Below are 18,223 nucleotides of genomic sequence, written 5' to 3'. Positions count from 1 at the left end.
CCTGAGGGTCCTTGAGCACCCTGCCACACTCCACAGGGACAGTGGTTTTCTTAGTGACCGCTGTGATTAAGGAATCCACCTTAGGGACCTTCAGCAAATCTAAGTCAGGAGCAGGTAGTGCGTAAAGACGCGACATAGCTCTAAGCAACCTTAAGCCCACTGTCTGGCGTATCCCACTGCGCCGAAATAAGGATCTTCACGGCCTCATGTACATAGAAGAATGAGGTTGGGCATTTGGTGCCAGACATAACAGAGGGAACTGGACCTTTTCCACCTGATAATTCAGGGGGTAAATGGCCAAAACCTCAAAAGCCCTAACAATCAGGGAGGGAAGCTCTTCCCTGTGAAAAAGGCGGGCAGCCATCAGATCATCCCCTTCCTCAGAGGGCAGGGTGACCTCATCTACCAAATCCAAAGATTCTGAGGGAGAGCCCGGAGACAAAACTGGGCCATCTGTGTCAGATAGCTCCTCGGGATCCAAAATCTCCACCCAGGGACGTTTTGCAAGGAAAGACTGAGAGGCTGCAGCAACCGAAGTTTGCTGAGGAAGTGACAGGGCTGCCTGAAGAGAAGCTCCTGACTTCTTCAAAAGAAAGGCATTGTACATTAATAAAACAAAATCCAGGGAAAAAGGAACTGCAAGAGACTCCCCTGCTCCCTGTACATCGCTTCCCTCCATCGGAGTCTGTGCCACAGAAGCGCGTTGCGCCTCTTGTCTATCAACCACCACGTGCGGAGCGGGTCACACCTGAGGAAAAAATGGCGCCCACCAACGTGCACTGCACTAACTGCCCCGAGGAAACCGCTGAAACTATCCCCTGCGCTTCCAACTCACTGGACACCTGAGGGGAACCCTCATCGCGCTGAACACCCGCTGCAGGCTGACAGCGGCAGGACTCACACTTCCCCGATGCTGCACTCCAGCCCCCACACCAGAAGCAGCACTTAGCCACCTCAGAAGGCACTGACATGCTCCACAAACGCCTGCCCCAAAACTGACTTGGCAGAACGTCTAATTCCTCCGTATGATTAAACAAAAACAAAGTCTCTTACCTTTTTTTTTTTTTTTAGTCAGGAGAGAAAGGAAACACCCGATCAGGCCAACAGCCCCGGGCAACGGAGGAAAGGTAGGAGGAGACCGGGAGGGACCTGGCACCACCAGGTGTACACCACAAGCTGCAAACAACCACTCAACCCCTGTCTGTGCTAAACTAGGCCAAAGGACACCAGTAGCCAGATCAAACCAGAGCTGCACAGAGATGTCCCTCCACCTGCTTGATAGAGAGAATACTGAGGTTCAGCTGGCTGCACAGGTCCACATAGAGAGAACCTCCGAGGTTTGCTATATCTCCACCTGCTGGTAGAGGGACACAACAACAAGTCTCTGGATTGATCTGTGGGATGCCATGGAATTTAACATTAAAGCATGCTGAACTTGTGGAGGGTTTTTTTTAACTATCAGTGATGTGGTTTATTTAGATGCGACACTCCTAGTTTAGTGGGGGCCCACTTGTTTTGACACCGAGTTCTTTTTTCTTCACTAAGGTTCTGTGGAGCTGTACTAGTGACTCTTCAGTTTACTAAAGACCCTATGAATAGTTCACATTGTATTCTCTTCACTCTAGTTATTGTATGGTCATATACTGACCTTATTATACAGGCCATTTTAGTGGCATAAAGGCAGCAACCTCTACTGTAGAAAAGCCTTATTAGAGAGATATAGATAAAGACAGATTGGATAAGATGAATAGTTTTTGCAATAACACACATACAAGACAGGGTTTTGTGGTCTGATGAGACCCAGTGGGAATGTTCTGACCTCCATCATAAAAAAAAAATGTGCGGTATAAAACAAATATAGCACATTACCGTGCTCATACCATCCCCACAATAAAGGATGGTGGTGGCAGCAATACATTGTTGAGAGCTTTACCAGCAGCTGAAGATCAAGGTAACCGCCTCTATCCCACGGTGGCTCAAGGCCCCTACACACTTCACATCTAGCATCTCCCTTTCCCTACTCCCCTCACCATGGTGTCCAACATCTCTCTTCTTCCAGGTAAGACAAGTGTTGTATGGACAACCTATCTGATACGCTGATGCCACTGGAGGAGATGAGGAAGAAAAGGAAAGCCACTGAATGAAGACACATTGATTGCCATGACTGTGCTAGGTAGATGCCTAATCTGACTAGTGGTTGAACCAGCCTTGGGTGCAGCATTCAAGTAGTTCCTGGAGGAAAACCTGCTTCAATTTGCCAAGTCCTGAGAAAAGATGCACTTTTCATTAATATAATGCAGCTAAATACAAAGTAAAAGCAATAATAAGAGTGCTTCTGCCAGTAGAATGTGAATTTCCTTGAGTGGCCCAGTCAGAGACCAGACCCAACTTCAATTTTACTGCCTAGTTACATTTGTGTCATGGAAGCATGTGCTCCTTAGGGCGAGTTTCTAGGCGAGCTTGACTAATCATATGTGGTTCGTTAGTGGCTTTTGACAGATTATGCTAGTGGAAGTGAGTTACATCATGATGAATTCAGACCACATTGGACTTTAATCTGAACAGTATGGGGTAATAGACATTACGTACTAAATCAATTCATCTCCAGCTGAGATGTTTGCAGTATGTGTTAGATTGAAGTTCTACTTTTTTACATAAGGACATGTCCTCCATTAGACTAGCATCATTAAATTGTAGGACTAAAAAAATCTAAGTGTCATTTGCTAGTGGATTTTGTGCAGGATGCCTGAATTGGGATATTATGTTTAATGGAGACCTGGCTGAAAGGAGGGGAGGAGAGGATACTTCTTTATTACTGCACTCCCAATAATTATTCTAGGGTATTATCTTGAGCTTCAAAACAAGGTACTAATCTAGGTGTGTTATATGATAACAGGATTCCCTTTGACAAAGTTGCTTTGTATCTACTGCCCTCTAGAAGGTGAGTATAGTTAAATTTACATTTCACAAACCTCTTCATATAGCATTTTATTGTCCACCTGGCCTTCTTTCAGCAGTGTAGTATAAACTACAGGAGGTAATTGTTCATTTTACAACTGTGATTTTTCTTGGTGATTTTAATGTACATCAGGCCCAATATTCAGCTGATGGCGATCATCATTTTGCTGACCACCAGCAGTGGTTAAACCTAGAAATTCAAAGCTGGGCCATGTCCAGGTACCAACATTGAATATCCAGGTTTATGCGGCCGGCCAACATATAGCCGATTAAGTCCAGTATTCCATATTTAACCAGCTATGGGTTACCGCATAAAGATAGGCCTGACTGATGCAGTCCTATTTATGTGGTTAATGTGGCCAGTTAAGTGCTGAATATCGGCACTTAACCAGCCATATACTGACTCCACCCTTGGAATGCCCCCAAAATACCTGGCTTGCAATTCAGCGCTAACCGGTGATTTAACCAATCAGGAGCCATTTCTAGCTGATTAAATCACTATCAACTTCATCATATTTTAATTTTATTTTTAAATGATTTGGGTCTTGTATATTGGATTAAAGGTATCACCCATGTGGTGACCATAACCTGGATTGGATCATTTCTGGCCAGGATTTGTTTTTTAAACTGTCTGGATTTCAGAGTCTGCCATTTTCAAGGACAAATCATTGTGCTCGCTTGTTAACTGTCTCTGCCTTAAAGCCTTTTATAAGTTATTTATTTATTGCATTTGTACCCCACATTTTCCCACCTATTTGCAGGCTCAATGTGGCTTACATAGTACCGTCAAAAGGCGTTTGCCCAGTCGGTGGATAACAAATACAAAGTTGTAATGTGATCGTATGAGGTATAAGCGGAGGGTCGGAATGGATGAAGATTGTGTGATGTCCTGTTCAATCATAGTCATGCTGTGTTGGTAGGTGAAGAGGGTTACATGGGGTCATTGGGGTAGGCCTTTATGAAGAGGTAGGTTTTTAGCGATTTCCTGAAGTTCAAGTGGTCGTGGATTGTTTTCACAGCTTTTGGGAGTCCATTCCATAGTTGTGCGCTTATGTAGGAGAAGCCGGCTGAGTAAGTTGTTTTGTATTTCAGTCCTTTGCAATTTGGGTAGTGTAGGTTTAGGTAGGATCTTGACGATCTGTTTCTTATTGGTAAGTCTATAGGGTCTGTCATATATCCTGGTACTATGCCATACATGATTTTGTGGACTAAGGTGCAGATTTTGAAGATGATCCGTTCTTTGATTGGGAGCCAATTAAACTTTTCTCGGAGGGATTTGGCACTTTTGAAGCGTGTTTTGCTGAATATCAGCCTGGCTGCTGTATTTTGGGCGGTCTGAAGTTTTTTTTATGAGTTGTTCTTTGCAGCCCGCGCAGATTCCGTTGCAATAATCTGCATGGCTTAGGACCATTGATTGTATTAGGTATTGAAAAGTTGCTCTTGGGAAGAAAGGTTTTAATCGTTTGAGCTTCCACATTGAATAGAACATTTTCTTTGTTACAGAGTTTACTTGGCTCTCGAGGGTAAGGTTGTGATCGAGTGTGACACCGAGTATTTTCAAACTGTCCAAGGTAGGGAGGGTATGTCCTGGAGTATTTATGGTTCTGGGTTTGTATTTGTTATATGGAGAGGAGAGGATGAGGCAATGTGTTTTTTCGGTGTTTAGTTGGAATGAGTTTGCTCAGGAGTCCATGATGTTCATTGATTTTGTTGGTTATTTCTGTCAGATCATGTCTGAAGGGGATGTATATTGTAACATCATCTGCGTAAATTAATGGAACCTAGTGAATACTATACAAGAAATTTTCATCAAATTGTTCCATCTAGTTGACTATTTTTTTCCTCTCTTCCATATGATTTTGTAACAATGTTCCTTACGGACCAGCTAGGGCAGTGGTGGGAAACCTCAGTCCTCGAGGGCCGCAAACCAGTCTGGGTTTTCCCCAATGAATATATGTGAGATCTATTTGCATACAATGAAGACAGTGCATGCAAACAGTTCTCATCCATAATCACTGGGGAAATCCTGAAAACCTGACTGAGCTGTGGCCCTCAAGAATCGAGGTTGCCACCCAGGACTGGAGTCTGGAATATGATTTGGGGAGAGATGTTTGATAAGAGAAGTGGTCATGGATTCCCAAAAAAATTCATGGCAATATTATGGTGTTATTGATAATTTTTTTTTTAATTCAACATTTATTACAAACTTAAGCCATAAAAATTTTCTTTCCTTTAGTCACAGCAGCTAAAGAAATGCCTTCAGAAAATGGAAGAAGGAACCGTCTGAAAATAACAAGAAACAGCATAAGGAGTGTCAAAGCAAATGCAAGGCGCAGATAAAGAAGGCCAAGAGGGATTACAAAAAAAAAAAAGATAGCAATAGAGGCAAAAAAGCATAGTAAAAAATTTTTTTCAGTATATTAAAAGCAGGAAGCCAGCAAAAGAATCGGTTGGGCCGCTGGATGACTGAGGGGTAGAAGGGGCAATCAAGGAAGACAAAGACATAGCGGAGAGATTGAATGAATTCTTTGCTTCGGTCTTCACCGAGGAAGATTTGGGTGGGATACCGGTGTCGGAAATGATATTTCAAGCGGACGAGTCGGAGAAACTTACTGACTTCACGGTAAACCTGGAGAACATAATGGGGCAGTTCAGCAAACTGAAGAGTAGCAAATCTGATGGACCGGATGGTATTCATCCTAGAGTACTGATAGAACTGAAAAATGAGCTTGCGGAGCTACTGCTAGTGATATGCAATTTATCCTTAAAATTGAGCGTGGTACCGGAAGATTGGAGGGTGACCAATGTAACGCCCATTTTTTAAAAAGGTTCCAGGGAAGATCCTGGAAATTATAGATCGGCGAGTCTGATGTCGGTGCCGGGGAAAATGGTAGAGGCTATTAAAAAAAAAATTACAGAGCACATCCGAGGACATGGATTACTGAGACTGAGTCAGCACAGCTTTCGTGTGGGAAAATCTTGCCTGACCAATTTACTTAATTCTTTGGAGTAAACAAACATGTGGAAAAAGGGGAGCCAGTTGATATTGTGTATCTGGATTTTCAAAAGGCGTTTGACAAGGTACCTCATGAAAGGCTACAGAGGAAATTGGAGGGTCATGGAAGAAAAGTCCTATTGTGGATTAAGAACTGGTTGAAGGATAGGAAACAGAGAGTGGGGTTAAATGGGAAGTATTCACAATGGGGAAGGGTAGTTAGTGGGGTTCCTCAGGGGTCTGTGCTAGGACCGCTGCTTTTTAATATATTTATAAATGATTTAGAGATGGGAGTAACTAGCGAGGTAATTAAATTTGCTGATGACACAAAGTTATTCAAAGTCGTTAACTCGCGACAGGATTGTGAAAAATTACAGAAGGACCTTACGAGACTGGGAGACTGGGCAGCTAAATGGCAGATGACATTTAATGTGAGCAAGTGCAAGGTGATTGATGTGGGGAAAAAGAACCCGAATTATAGCTACGTCATGCAAGGTTCCACGTTAGGAGTTACGGACCAAGAAAAGGATCTGGGTGTCGTCATCGATAATACACAAACTTTCTGCTCAGTGTGCTGCTGCGGATCGGAAAGCGAATAGAATGTTGGGTAGTATTAGGAAAGGTATGGAAAACAGGTGTGAGGATGTTATAATGCCGTTATATCGCTCCATGGTGCGACGGCACCTTGAGTATTGTGTTCAATTCTGGTCACCGCACCTCAAGAAAGATATAATGGAATTGGAAAAGGTGCAGCGAAGGGCGACTAAAATGATAGCGGGGATGGGACGACTTCCCTATGAAGAAAGACTAAGGAGGCTAGAGCTTTTCAGCTTGGAGAAGAGACGGCTGAGGGGAGACATGATAGAGGTATATAAAATAATGAGTGGAGTGGAATAGGTGGATGTGAAGTGTCTGTTTACGCTTTCCAAAAATACTAGGACTAGGGGGCATGCGATGAAACTACAGTGTAGTAAATTTAAAACAAATCGGAGAAAATGTTTCTTCACCCAACGCGTAATTAAACTCTGGAATTCGTTGCCGGAGAACGTGGTGAAGGCAGTTAGCTTGGCAGAGTTTAAAAAGGGGTTAGACTGTTTTCTAAAGGACAAGTCCATAAACCGCTACTAAATGGACTTGGGAAAAATCCACAATTCCAGGAATAACATGTATAGAATGTTTGTACGTTTGGGAAACTTGCCAGGTGCCCTTGGCCTGGATTGGCCTCTGTCGTGGACAGGATGCTGGGCTCAATGGACCCTTGGTATTTTCCCAGTGTGGCATTACTTATGTACTTCTTCCTTTCCCATCCGCTCCCTATCCCAACTGGCAAGATACACATATTTTCTCCCAATCTCCTTCAAACATCTCTGATATCACCAGCTCCTGTTCCACACATATATACCCATCCCCAAGATCTCTTTTTATATACAGTGGGGGAAATAAGTATTTGATCCCTTGCTGATTTTGTAAGTTTGCCCACTGACAAAGACATGAGCAGCCCATAATTGAAGGGTAGGTTATTGGTAACAGTGAGAGATAGCACATCACAAATTAAATCCGGAAAATCACATTGTGGAAAGTATATGAATTTATTTGCATTCTGCAGAGGGAAATAAGTATTTGATCCCCCACCAACCAGTAAGAGATCTGGCCCCTACAGACCAGGTAGATGCTCCAAATCAACTCGTTACCTGCATGACAGACAGCTGTCGGCAATGGTCAACTGTATGAAAGACACCTGTCCACAGACTCAGTGAATCAGACAGACTCTAACCTCTACAAAATGGCCAAGAGCAAGGAGCTGTCTAAGGATGTCAGGGACAAGATCATACACCTGCACAAGGCTGGAATGGGCTACAAAACCATCAGTAAGACGCTGGGCGAGAAGGAGACAACTGTTGGTGCCATAGTAAGAAAATGGAAGAAGTACAAAATGACTGTCAATCGACAAAGATCTGGGGCTCCACGCAAAATCTCACCTCGTGGGGTATCCTTGATCATGAGGAAGGTTAGAAATCAGCCTACAACTACAAGGGGGGAACTTGTCAATGATCTCAAGGCAGCTGGGACCACTGTCACCACGAAAACCATTGGTAACACATTACGACATAACGGATTGCAATCCTGCAGTGCCCGCAAGGTCCCGCTGCTCCGGAAGGCACGTGACGGCCCGTCTGAAGTTTGCCAGTGAACACCTGGATGATGCCGAGAGTGATTGGGAGAAGGTGCTGTGGTCAGATGAGACAAAAATTGAGCTCTTTGGCATGAACTCAACTCGCCGTGTTTGGAGGAAGAGAAATGCTGCCTATGACCCAAAGAACACCGTCCCCACTGTCAAGCATGGAGGTGGAAATGTTATGTTTTGGGGGTGTTTCTCTGCTAAGGGCACAGGACTACTTCACCGCATCAATGGGAGAATGGATGGGGCCATGTACCGTACAATTCTGAGTGACAACCTCCTTCCCTCCGCCAGGGCCTTAAAAATGGGTCGTGGCTGGGTCTTCCAGCACGACAATGACCCAAAACATACAGCCAAGGCAACAAAGGAGTGGCTCAGGAAGAAGCACATTAGGGTCATGGAGTGGCTTAGCCAGTCACCAGACCTTAATCCCATTGAAAACTTATGGAGGGAGCTGAAGCTGCGAGTTGCCAAGCGACAGCCCAGAACTCTTAATGATTTAGAGATGATCTGCAAAGAGGAGTGGATCAAAATTCCTCCTGACATGTGTGCAAACCTCATCATCAACTACAGAAGACGTCTGACCGCTGTGCTTGCCAACAAGGGTTTTGCCACCAAGTATTAGGTCTTGTTTGCCAGAGGGATTAAATACTTATTTCCCTCTGCAGAATGCAAATAAATTCATATACTTTCCACAATGTGATTTTCCGGATTTAATTTGTGATGTGCTATCTCTCACTGTTACCAATAACCTACCCTTCAATTATGGGCTGCTCATGTCTTTGTCAGTGGGCAAACTTACAAAATCAGCAAGGGATCAAATACTTATTTCCCCCACTGTACATTAACTCCATTCTCCAACCCACTCTTCACATACTTCCTTATTCTCCAACAACTCAAAAGTAATCTAAGGAAATATTTGTTTTACAGAAAGGATGATGGATGCATGGAGCGACCTTCTGGTGGAGGTGAAATCTAGACTGCCCCTATTTGACTGACTGTACATTTGTCCTTTAGATTGTAAGCTCCTTTGAGCAGGGACTGTCCTTCTATGTTAAATTGTACAGCGCTGCGTAACCCTAGTAGCACTTTAGAAATGTCAAGTAGTAGTAGGTGGTGGAAACAAGGACTATATCTGAATTCAAGAAAGCATGGGATAGGCATGTGGGGTCTCTTAGGGGGAGGAAGAGATAGATGACAAGGATGAGCAGACTGGATGGGTCATATAGCCTTTATCTAACATCATTTCCTAGGTTTCCTGTGCTCTCCCACACCAATCATCCCCTTTCCCTTGCGCTTGCTCCTATCTTCCTTTTACATAAACTCCTCATCCCCAATCCCCTACAATCCATCAGATTCTCTTTCACTTAATCTATTCATTCTCAAGTCAAACAATCTCTTCTCATTCCCTACAGACTTCTCATTAATGGATCCCACCTTCCCATCCCCTCTCCCATTTTGATCAGGCCACATGAGGAGGTAGTGTACTATTGTATTTTATGCTGCTTCATCCTCCTGCTCCACTGTCTAGGGTCTACCTTCTGTTTTGACCTTTGGTTGCCAACACACACACAAAAAAAATATCCCTGCCATATTACAACGGAAAAATACAAGTAGCTATATTCTTCACAAAGTTCTCAGCCCTCAGATTTCTGCTACGCTAAGCAGAGACGTAGTGAAATCAAGGATAGTCAAAGCCCTTCTCTGTATTAATCCCCCAGAGCCCTCCCTGTCATAGGAGCCAACTTTTCAAAATTATTGGGGGTGCTAAACCGAATGAAAATAATCCCTCCCTGGACACATACAAGGAACTTTCTTAATATTGGGGGTGCTCAAGCACCCACAGCACCCACAGAGTCGGCTCCAATGCTCCCTGTCAAACATATATTCCTTTCTCCCAGATAATTCACCCCAAGTCCTCAACCAACCCCAATCCTGGGGCTTCTTACTGCAGTATAAGTCCTGTTCCTCCCTCAGGAATAACAGAGAGCCTTACGAGACAACATTCAAGAGAGCAGACATTTCCTGCTTCTACCCTGTTTGTGCTGAAGTCCTGCCACCAACCAACAATGCCTTTATCACAGCCAGGGAAAGCTCAAAACCAGACTTTTAATATTGTTTTCAGCAAATGGCCTGGCCAGATTGAAAATAGAAAAGTGGCCTAGTGGTTAGGGTGGTGGATTTTGGTCCTGGGGAACTGAGTTCGATTCCCACTTCAGGCACAGGCAGCTCTTTGTGACTCTGGGCAAGTCACTTAACCCTCCATTGCCCCATGTAAGCCACATTGAACCTGCCATGAGTGGGAAAGTGCAAGGTACAAATGTAACAAAAAAAATGATTAGGCAGGCAAGCTGAATAGTGAACAGTTGTGCAATCGATATCCTGCATAGGGTTGTCAACACAGTTGAAAGCAACTGGAAAACCTAGGGATGAGGGTGGAGCGCAAAGGCCAATTGTATGTAGTGATTACAGACACACAAAGCTACACTGAAGGACACAGACAGCTCTCAGACAACACATGCTACAGGAAACTGAAGAACCCATGCAGGATTATACAAAACAGCTGAAAAACATTACTAATCCTGCATGGGTTCCTCAGTTAGTTTTCTGTAGTATGTGTGTCCTTCTTCAGTGTATCTTTTTGTGTCCATAATCACTACCATACAATACACTACACATACATAGTGACATACAATCCAGAGCTAGAAAAATTGAGAAGAATCATAAAAGATCTACAGGAGGATGAATTACTGAAACATATTCCCAGCCCCACCAGTTCTGGTCTTCCGACAGCCACCTAATTTGAAACAAATTTGTGAAAACCAAACTCCTAGTACAAGCAACAAAAGAAGAGAATGGCATACGTCCCTGCAATTTGCCTAGCTGCAAACTGTGCCAACACATCTCACAAGATCCTACAATCACTCACGTGGGAAAAACATTCAGTATAAAGGGATCCTTTGCATGCTCATCCCCAAATGTGGTATATATATATCATTCAATGCAAAAAGTGTGAAGGGTGCTATATTGGAGAAACAAGCCAGATGTTAAAGATGAGACTCAATTTACCTAGCCATAATATTAAATATTCCACTGCCACCCAGGATGCCACCTCTGTTGGCAGCACTTCACAAAACCGGAACACTGCATCAATGATCTTACGGTAAGAATACTAAAAGGAAATTTTAAGACAATCCAGGAATGCAAGACCTTTGAAGTCAAAATGATGAAATATTTTGACACCCACCAAACAGGACTCAAGAAAGATCTGGTTTCCTAGCCCATTTTAACCAAAACTTTCTACTGCTTTGTCACCCTGTTATCAACCATCCATCTTTCCGATTCTCATCCACTCAGCTCTCCCCGTTTCTCACCTAACCTACTCCTCCCGCTTCCTGTGAGACTGTCATTGGAATGCTTTTGAGCTTATGTGTTTCATTTACATATTCTGATATTTGTCAATATTTGCTTATTTCCAATCTGAAGGGTTACCTTCGAAAGCTAATCAAAAGATGTATTTAGTCTAATAAAAAAATGTATAATCTTATTTTCTTTTCTAAGTTTTATATCTATTTATTATATATATAAGAAAAGGAGAGAAAAGTACAACAGTCATACAATTTTATGTAGAAGAGGAAAGAAGTATAAAGAAAAAAATGGCATGTGTAGTTCTCTATCCTAGTGAGCCTAACCTGCTTTTAGAGCTCACGCTACAGGAAAAGCTTACTGAAAAAAAAATCCACTTTTCATTTTTCAGAGTGCTTCAAAATCTTTTTTAATTCATGGTAGGTCATTGTGTAGGATGCAACAGCCAGCAGATTCTGCTGAAAGGACTGGAGTACTTGAGTGGGCATATAAAGGATAGGATTTGTATTAATTAATTAATTAAATATTTATTTACATTATTTATATCCCATATTAACCCAATAGATCAGGTTCAATGTGGCTAACAACTTATCATGATTAACAGTACAAAAAGTGATGTGGGATAGTATATATTAAGTAGTAATAAAGTAAATGAGTAATTACAATATGTAATATGGAAACGAATGCTAGACGTAGCAATTTATAATCATCCATGTATAACAACAATTAGAATGGAACTGAGAAATTGAATAATTGTACAATTAGGGGTTTACATTAATTATGGTCATCGGTGAGAAACTGCATAAACAGAGAGGCTTTAAGGTATTTCCAAAATATCAAAGTAGGAGTGTGGTAGCCATGTTAGTCCACTCTTAAGGTTATCAATAGAAATCAAACAAAATAAAACATGGAAAAGAAAATAAGATACCTTTTTTATTGGACATAACTTAATACATTTCTTGATTAGCTTTCGAAGATTGCCCTTCTTCGTCAGATCGGAAATAAGCAAATGTGCTAGCTGACAGTGTATATAAGTGAAAACATTCAAGCATTACTATGACAGTCTGACAGGGTGGGAGGATGGGGGTGGGTAGGAGGTATGCATGGGGACATCAAAGCATATCATTGATATTCTAACAGGATGGGTGTGGATAGGTGAGGGGTGAGGTGATCAACAGAGACATACAGTTTTATGGTTTATAATGGGCTAGGAACCCCAGATCCTTAAGTCCTTTCTGTTGGGTGTTAAAATATGCAATCATTCTGACTTCAAAGGTCTTACGTTCTTGTATGGTTTTAAAGTTACCTTTCAGGATTCTCACTGTGAAGTCACTGGTACAGTGTCCTGGTCCTGTAAAATGCTGACCAACAGGTGTGGGAACCCTACTGGCACCAGTATTGTTCATGTGATGTCTATGTAAATTGAATCTGGTCTTAAGCATCTGGCCTGTTTCTCCAATATAGCATCCTTCGTAACATTTTTTTACACTGAATGATATATACCACATTGGAAGACGAGCAAGTGAAAGATCCCTTTATGTTGAATATCTTTCCTATCTACAAATAATGGGCACTGCGACGGGCACCAGGACAGCACCCCAATATGCCAACCTTTTTATGGCTGAGCTGGAAGAGACATTTCTGAATACACACCAGACCAAACCTCTAAAATACTACTGGTACATCGATGACATTTTTATGATTTGGACGGAGGGTGAAGAAACTCTGAAACAATTTTATTCTGCCTTCAATACATACCATCCTACAATCAGATTCAAAATTGACTACTCCCCAGAAAGAGTCAATTTTTTGGACACCACGGTCTCAATCAGTGATGGCTGTGTACAAACATCTATATACAAGAAACCCACAGACAGATGCAGCTACCTCCACAACTCCAGCTTCCATCCTTCACATACAAAAAGATCCATCATTTACAGTCAAGCCACAAGATACCACCGTATCTGCTCTGACCCAGGGGACAGAGACAGACACCTTAAAAGCATGACTGCATCCTTCAAACAGAAAGGCTACAACCCCAAAATAATCTCCAAGAATATTGCCTCCTCCCTCAAAACACCCAGGGAGAATCTGCTACAGTACAAGGAGAAAAAATCCACAGACAGAATCCCCCTTGTAGTGACATACAATGCAGAGCTGGAAAAACTTAGGAAAATCATAAGAGATCTACAACCTATACTCCAGGAGGATGAATTACTGAAAGAGATATTCCCATCCCCACCAGTACTGGCCTTCCGACAGCCACCCAACTTAAAACACAAGCTAATCAGAAGTAAACTTCCATCACAGACTGAAAAGGAACAGAAGGGCACACTTCCCTGTAATTTATCCAGTTGCAAACTATGCCAAAATATTTCACAGGACCCCATAGTCATCCACAAAGGAAAGATATTCAACATAAAGGGATCTTTCACTTGCTCGTCTTCCAATGTGGTATATATCATTCAGTGTAAAAAATGTAACGAAGGATGCTATATTGGAGAAACAGGCCAGATGCTTAAGACAAGATTCAATTTACATAGACATCACATGAACAATACTGGTGCCAGTATGGTTCCCACACCTGTTGGTCAGCATTTTACAGGACCAGGACACTGTACCAGTGACTTCACAGTGAGAATCCTGAAAGGTAACTTTAAAACCATACAAGAACGTAAGACCTTTGAAGTCAGAATGATTGAATATTTTAACACCCAACAGAAAGGACTTAACAAGGATCTGGGGTTCCTAGCCCATTATAAACCATAAAACTGTATGTCTCTGTTGATCACCCCACCCCTCACCTATCCACACCCATCCTGTTAGAATATCAATGATATGCTTTGATGTCCCCATGCATACCTCCTACCCACCCCCATCCTCCCACCCTGTCAGACTGTCATAGTAATGCTTGAATGTTTTCACTTATATACACTGTCAGCTAGCACATTTGCTTATTTCCGATCTGACGAAGAAGGGCAACCTTCGAAAGCTAATCAAGAAATGTATTATGTCCAATAAAAAAGGTATCATCTTATTTTCTTTTCCATGTTTTATTTTGTTTGATTTCTATTGATAACCAAAATATCAAATAATTAGGTTTCCATCTGATTGGTTTTGGGAGGGAATTCCACCATTTGATACAAAGGTAAGAGAATCCTGAGATGTAGATCGACTTGCAGATCACATTTTTGCAACTGGGATAGTGGAGGATTAGATAATCTCTTGAACCAGGGAGAGCATTGCGAAGAGGGAGATCTGTTAAAGGTTGCATATGATCAGGGATCAAGCTATACGGAGTTTTGAAAACAAGCGTACATAGTTTGAATTGAATGTTATTACTGCTTTGACTGGGAGCCGGTGTAACTTGATAAGCAAGAGGTTGCACTTTCGAATCCCGTAGCCTTGTAGACTAATCTGGCTGCTGTAATTTGAGCTGTCTGCGGTTTTTTCAAGGAAAGTTCCTCACAGCCAGCATAAATGGCATTGCAATAATCAAAGTGTGATAATACTAATGTTTGTACTAGGGTTCTAAACATATCATTAGGGAAGAGATGCCTGATTCTTTTTAGTTTCCACATTGCTTTAAAAAGGCTTTTGTGATGACTGCTTGGACTTGGTATAATAATTGATTCCTACATGTTATTCGGCATCCAAATATCTTTAGTTGGGAGTCCAATGGATAAGTTACATTATCAGTTGTGAAGTTTTGACAGTTTATTACACAGTGAAGATTAGATAACAGAAATTTTGTTTTCTCTCTATTCAATATTAGTTTAAAATTTGGAGGCCCAATTCTCCATCAGGTCTAGACCAGATTTGATGATAGATAGCAGTTCTTCAATAGAATCTTAGAGATGCAGACGGTTACATCATCTACATAAATAAAATTATAACCATGGGCATTGAGTACCTTTCTTGAGGACATCATAATATTGAATAAGATGGGTAAAGGGGGGATCCCTGAGGGACTCTGCAGTCTGGAGCCCATTGGAGGGAGATGGAATTAGGAGATTTGACTTGATAAGATCCAGATTTGTTTTAAAATCCTCGGAGACAATTTAGGACAGACCCTTCTATACCTAAGTTGTCCGTTGGTGCACATTGAATGCACTTGACATATCAAATTGCCTATGGATGATTTTCCTGCCTAGGCTAATTTTTTTTCCTAAAGTCAGCAATTAGGACGGTTTTCATGATGAAACTGGGTCTAAAGTCAGATTGTGGAATATATGTGCAGCTCCTGGGAATTAAGTGAAATCATTTCCCCCCACACGCCAACAATGCAAGGTGATTAAATTACAATATTTTACAATGTGCAGAAGAGTTCTGGGAGACAGTGGACATTTTGTGGGTCATTAACCTGCCTCACTAGTTTCACTGTGAAATGTAATAGTATGTATGTATTTAGTTTAAATGTATTTATTTGTTAAAGCATTTGTTCTGTAATGTTTATTAAGCTTGAGGGATCTCTTCTGGTACCTACAGGGTATTTATTATGTTTGTTTAGTTATCTGTCTGTGTTAAGCTTTCCTATACTTAATGAAATTCTTTTATTTTACACTTTGTTTTCTATCCTACACTACAATAATTTGGAAAAGTTCAGCGGCATAGCAAGTTTCAATAGACTATAAACTATAAATTCAGGTTTCTTTTCTTTAATTATTTTAACAATGCTCTCTAGGAATAAGACTAAGTGCCAAACACATTAGAAAGTTGTACTCTATGTACCTTGCTGTATTTCAGTGAGTACAATCAAAAGAATTCACTATGCAGTTTTGTAATATTTAAGTAATTATTGGGCCAATATTCATAACAAGTGATATGTTTATCAGCAGGCAGTGAACATATAATTTACATTTCCGTGGATTTTGGTTCTTATACAGGAAATACTGGGGGGTGAGGAAGAAACCCAATACTATCCACATAGATTGGAATAGAGTGAGGATCAAGTTTTCAAATTATCCAGGTAACAATAGTCAACCACTATCCAAGTAGTTAAATGTATAACAATAACATAGTGACCACACATACATTCGGCACCGCTATGATATTTCTTTATTATGGTCACTGCCACCTTTATTTTTAGTTCTACATTGGTATATATATATATATATATATATATATATATATATATATATATATATATATATATATATATATATATATATATGCTTTGTTATAACCCTTCTAAATCCCTGGATGCATTCATGTTAACTAGCGTCACAAGCACCTTAGTCACAAGATGCAGCAGTCCCATGTCAGATATGTCATCAAAAGACATCATGTACAAATCATACCCTATCCTACAGGAAAGAAATAAATTATGTTGTTGCTCTCCCAACCACTTAACAGATGAAAGAACAGTGGAATGTTTCAACTTGTTGTGTATACTTTTGAAAATATTGGCCAGTACATGAAGAGTACCATCTTCCCTTCAAATTAAATCTATAAACTGGAGATTGTTGTCCCAATATATCAAATTAATGCTGGGATTATTTAGTTTCTCATTTATTAAACAGAGACTCTAGGTCAGACTATATAATCATTTCTTAGGGGGTGAGGGGGATTATAAGAGGTGATGAATTCACTGGATATAAATCAGTAGGCATGGTGAACTCGTGTTAGCAGTAAAATACATGAAGTGGGCTCATTTGTCACACTTACAGGGCAAAATCATTTATCAGCAGAAACAAAAATAAGGTGCTTGTACTGCATGGAGCTACCAAACATGATCAAAACAAAAGAAGCATCCTTCTAGGATGAAAAGATACTTTGAACTACTGTTTAACCCTTGTATTTCAAGTTTTTAACACATTTGGCACATATTAATGTATAATATAGTAAGTAAAGTCTCTCTACTATCAAGCCAAAGTAGTGTAAAAAGAATCATGCACACAATTAATCTCCATGGGGGATATTCCTCTATATAGCTCAAATCTCTTAAACACATGAGAAAAAAAATACCTTTGATGGCATGAAAAATCTACAGATACTTTGGTCATTTTACCCAGGCCATGAATTTTTCAGAAGAGAGACCTAAATGTTTCTGTTCACCAAGACACAAAAAGCACACCTACTAATATCCAGCTGCTCACCAACCTTAATGCCACTGTTCCAGAAGAGGAAAAAAACCTTGTACAGACAAAATGTCTAAAGATACAAAGCTGTGTAGATATCCCAAGGTACTAATGACGTCAGAACCACTGATTATGGCAGGAGCAAAGCCTCAGGGATCTCTCTTCCTCAGCATTATTCTGTTTGTTCTTGCCTGCTGTCATGCATAATTCCTATTGGTTATATAAGCAGAATATGGGATTTGTTTTCAATTGAAAATAAAGGACAAGGTCATTTAAGATAAACTGCTTCTAAAAACATCACCACACTTGTCGCACCCTTTGATCAGTACCTTATTAGCATTAGCAATAAGGATTTCAATTTTTGAGCCATTTAAATCAATATAAGATGGTTAAACTTGCTCTGAGTTAGTATATAAGCATAATCTTGCACCTGATTGCCTGAGAGAGGTGCTGGGTGGCATGCATGTGTGTGATGAGGAAGGGAAACTAATAGATGAGCACTGAAAAATCATATCCAGTGTAACCTCGAAGCAGCTCGTAATATGCATCTAAGTGTCAATACAATGGAACTACTGATGGTGGATCTCTCTGCTATAAAAATGTCATGTATTAGAGACTGCATCTAAAGAGTCCAGTGGAAAAATA

General features: G+C 41.0%; 1 protein-coding gene across 2 annotated transcripts in view; it reads right to left on the bottom strand.

Moving 5' to 3' along the window:
- MBOAT2 (membrane bound O-acyltransferase domain containing 2) overlaps positions 1 to 18,223 on the bottom strand; it is a 343,260-nt gene that overhangs the window by 241,985 nt on the left and 83,052 nt on the right. The gene's annotated exons all lie outside the window — the stretch shown is intronic.

This window comes from Microcaecilia unicolor, chromosome 3 (assembly GCF_901765095.1).
Source record: "Microcaecilia unicolor chromosome 3, aMicUni1.1, whole genome shotgun sequence".
NCBI lineage: Eukaryota > Metazoa > Chordata > Amphibia > Gymnophiona > Siphonopidae > Microcaecilia > Microcaecilia unicolor.
Note: the sequence above shows the minus strand (reverse complement) of the source record. Positions and strands in the feature narration are given on the sequence as shown.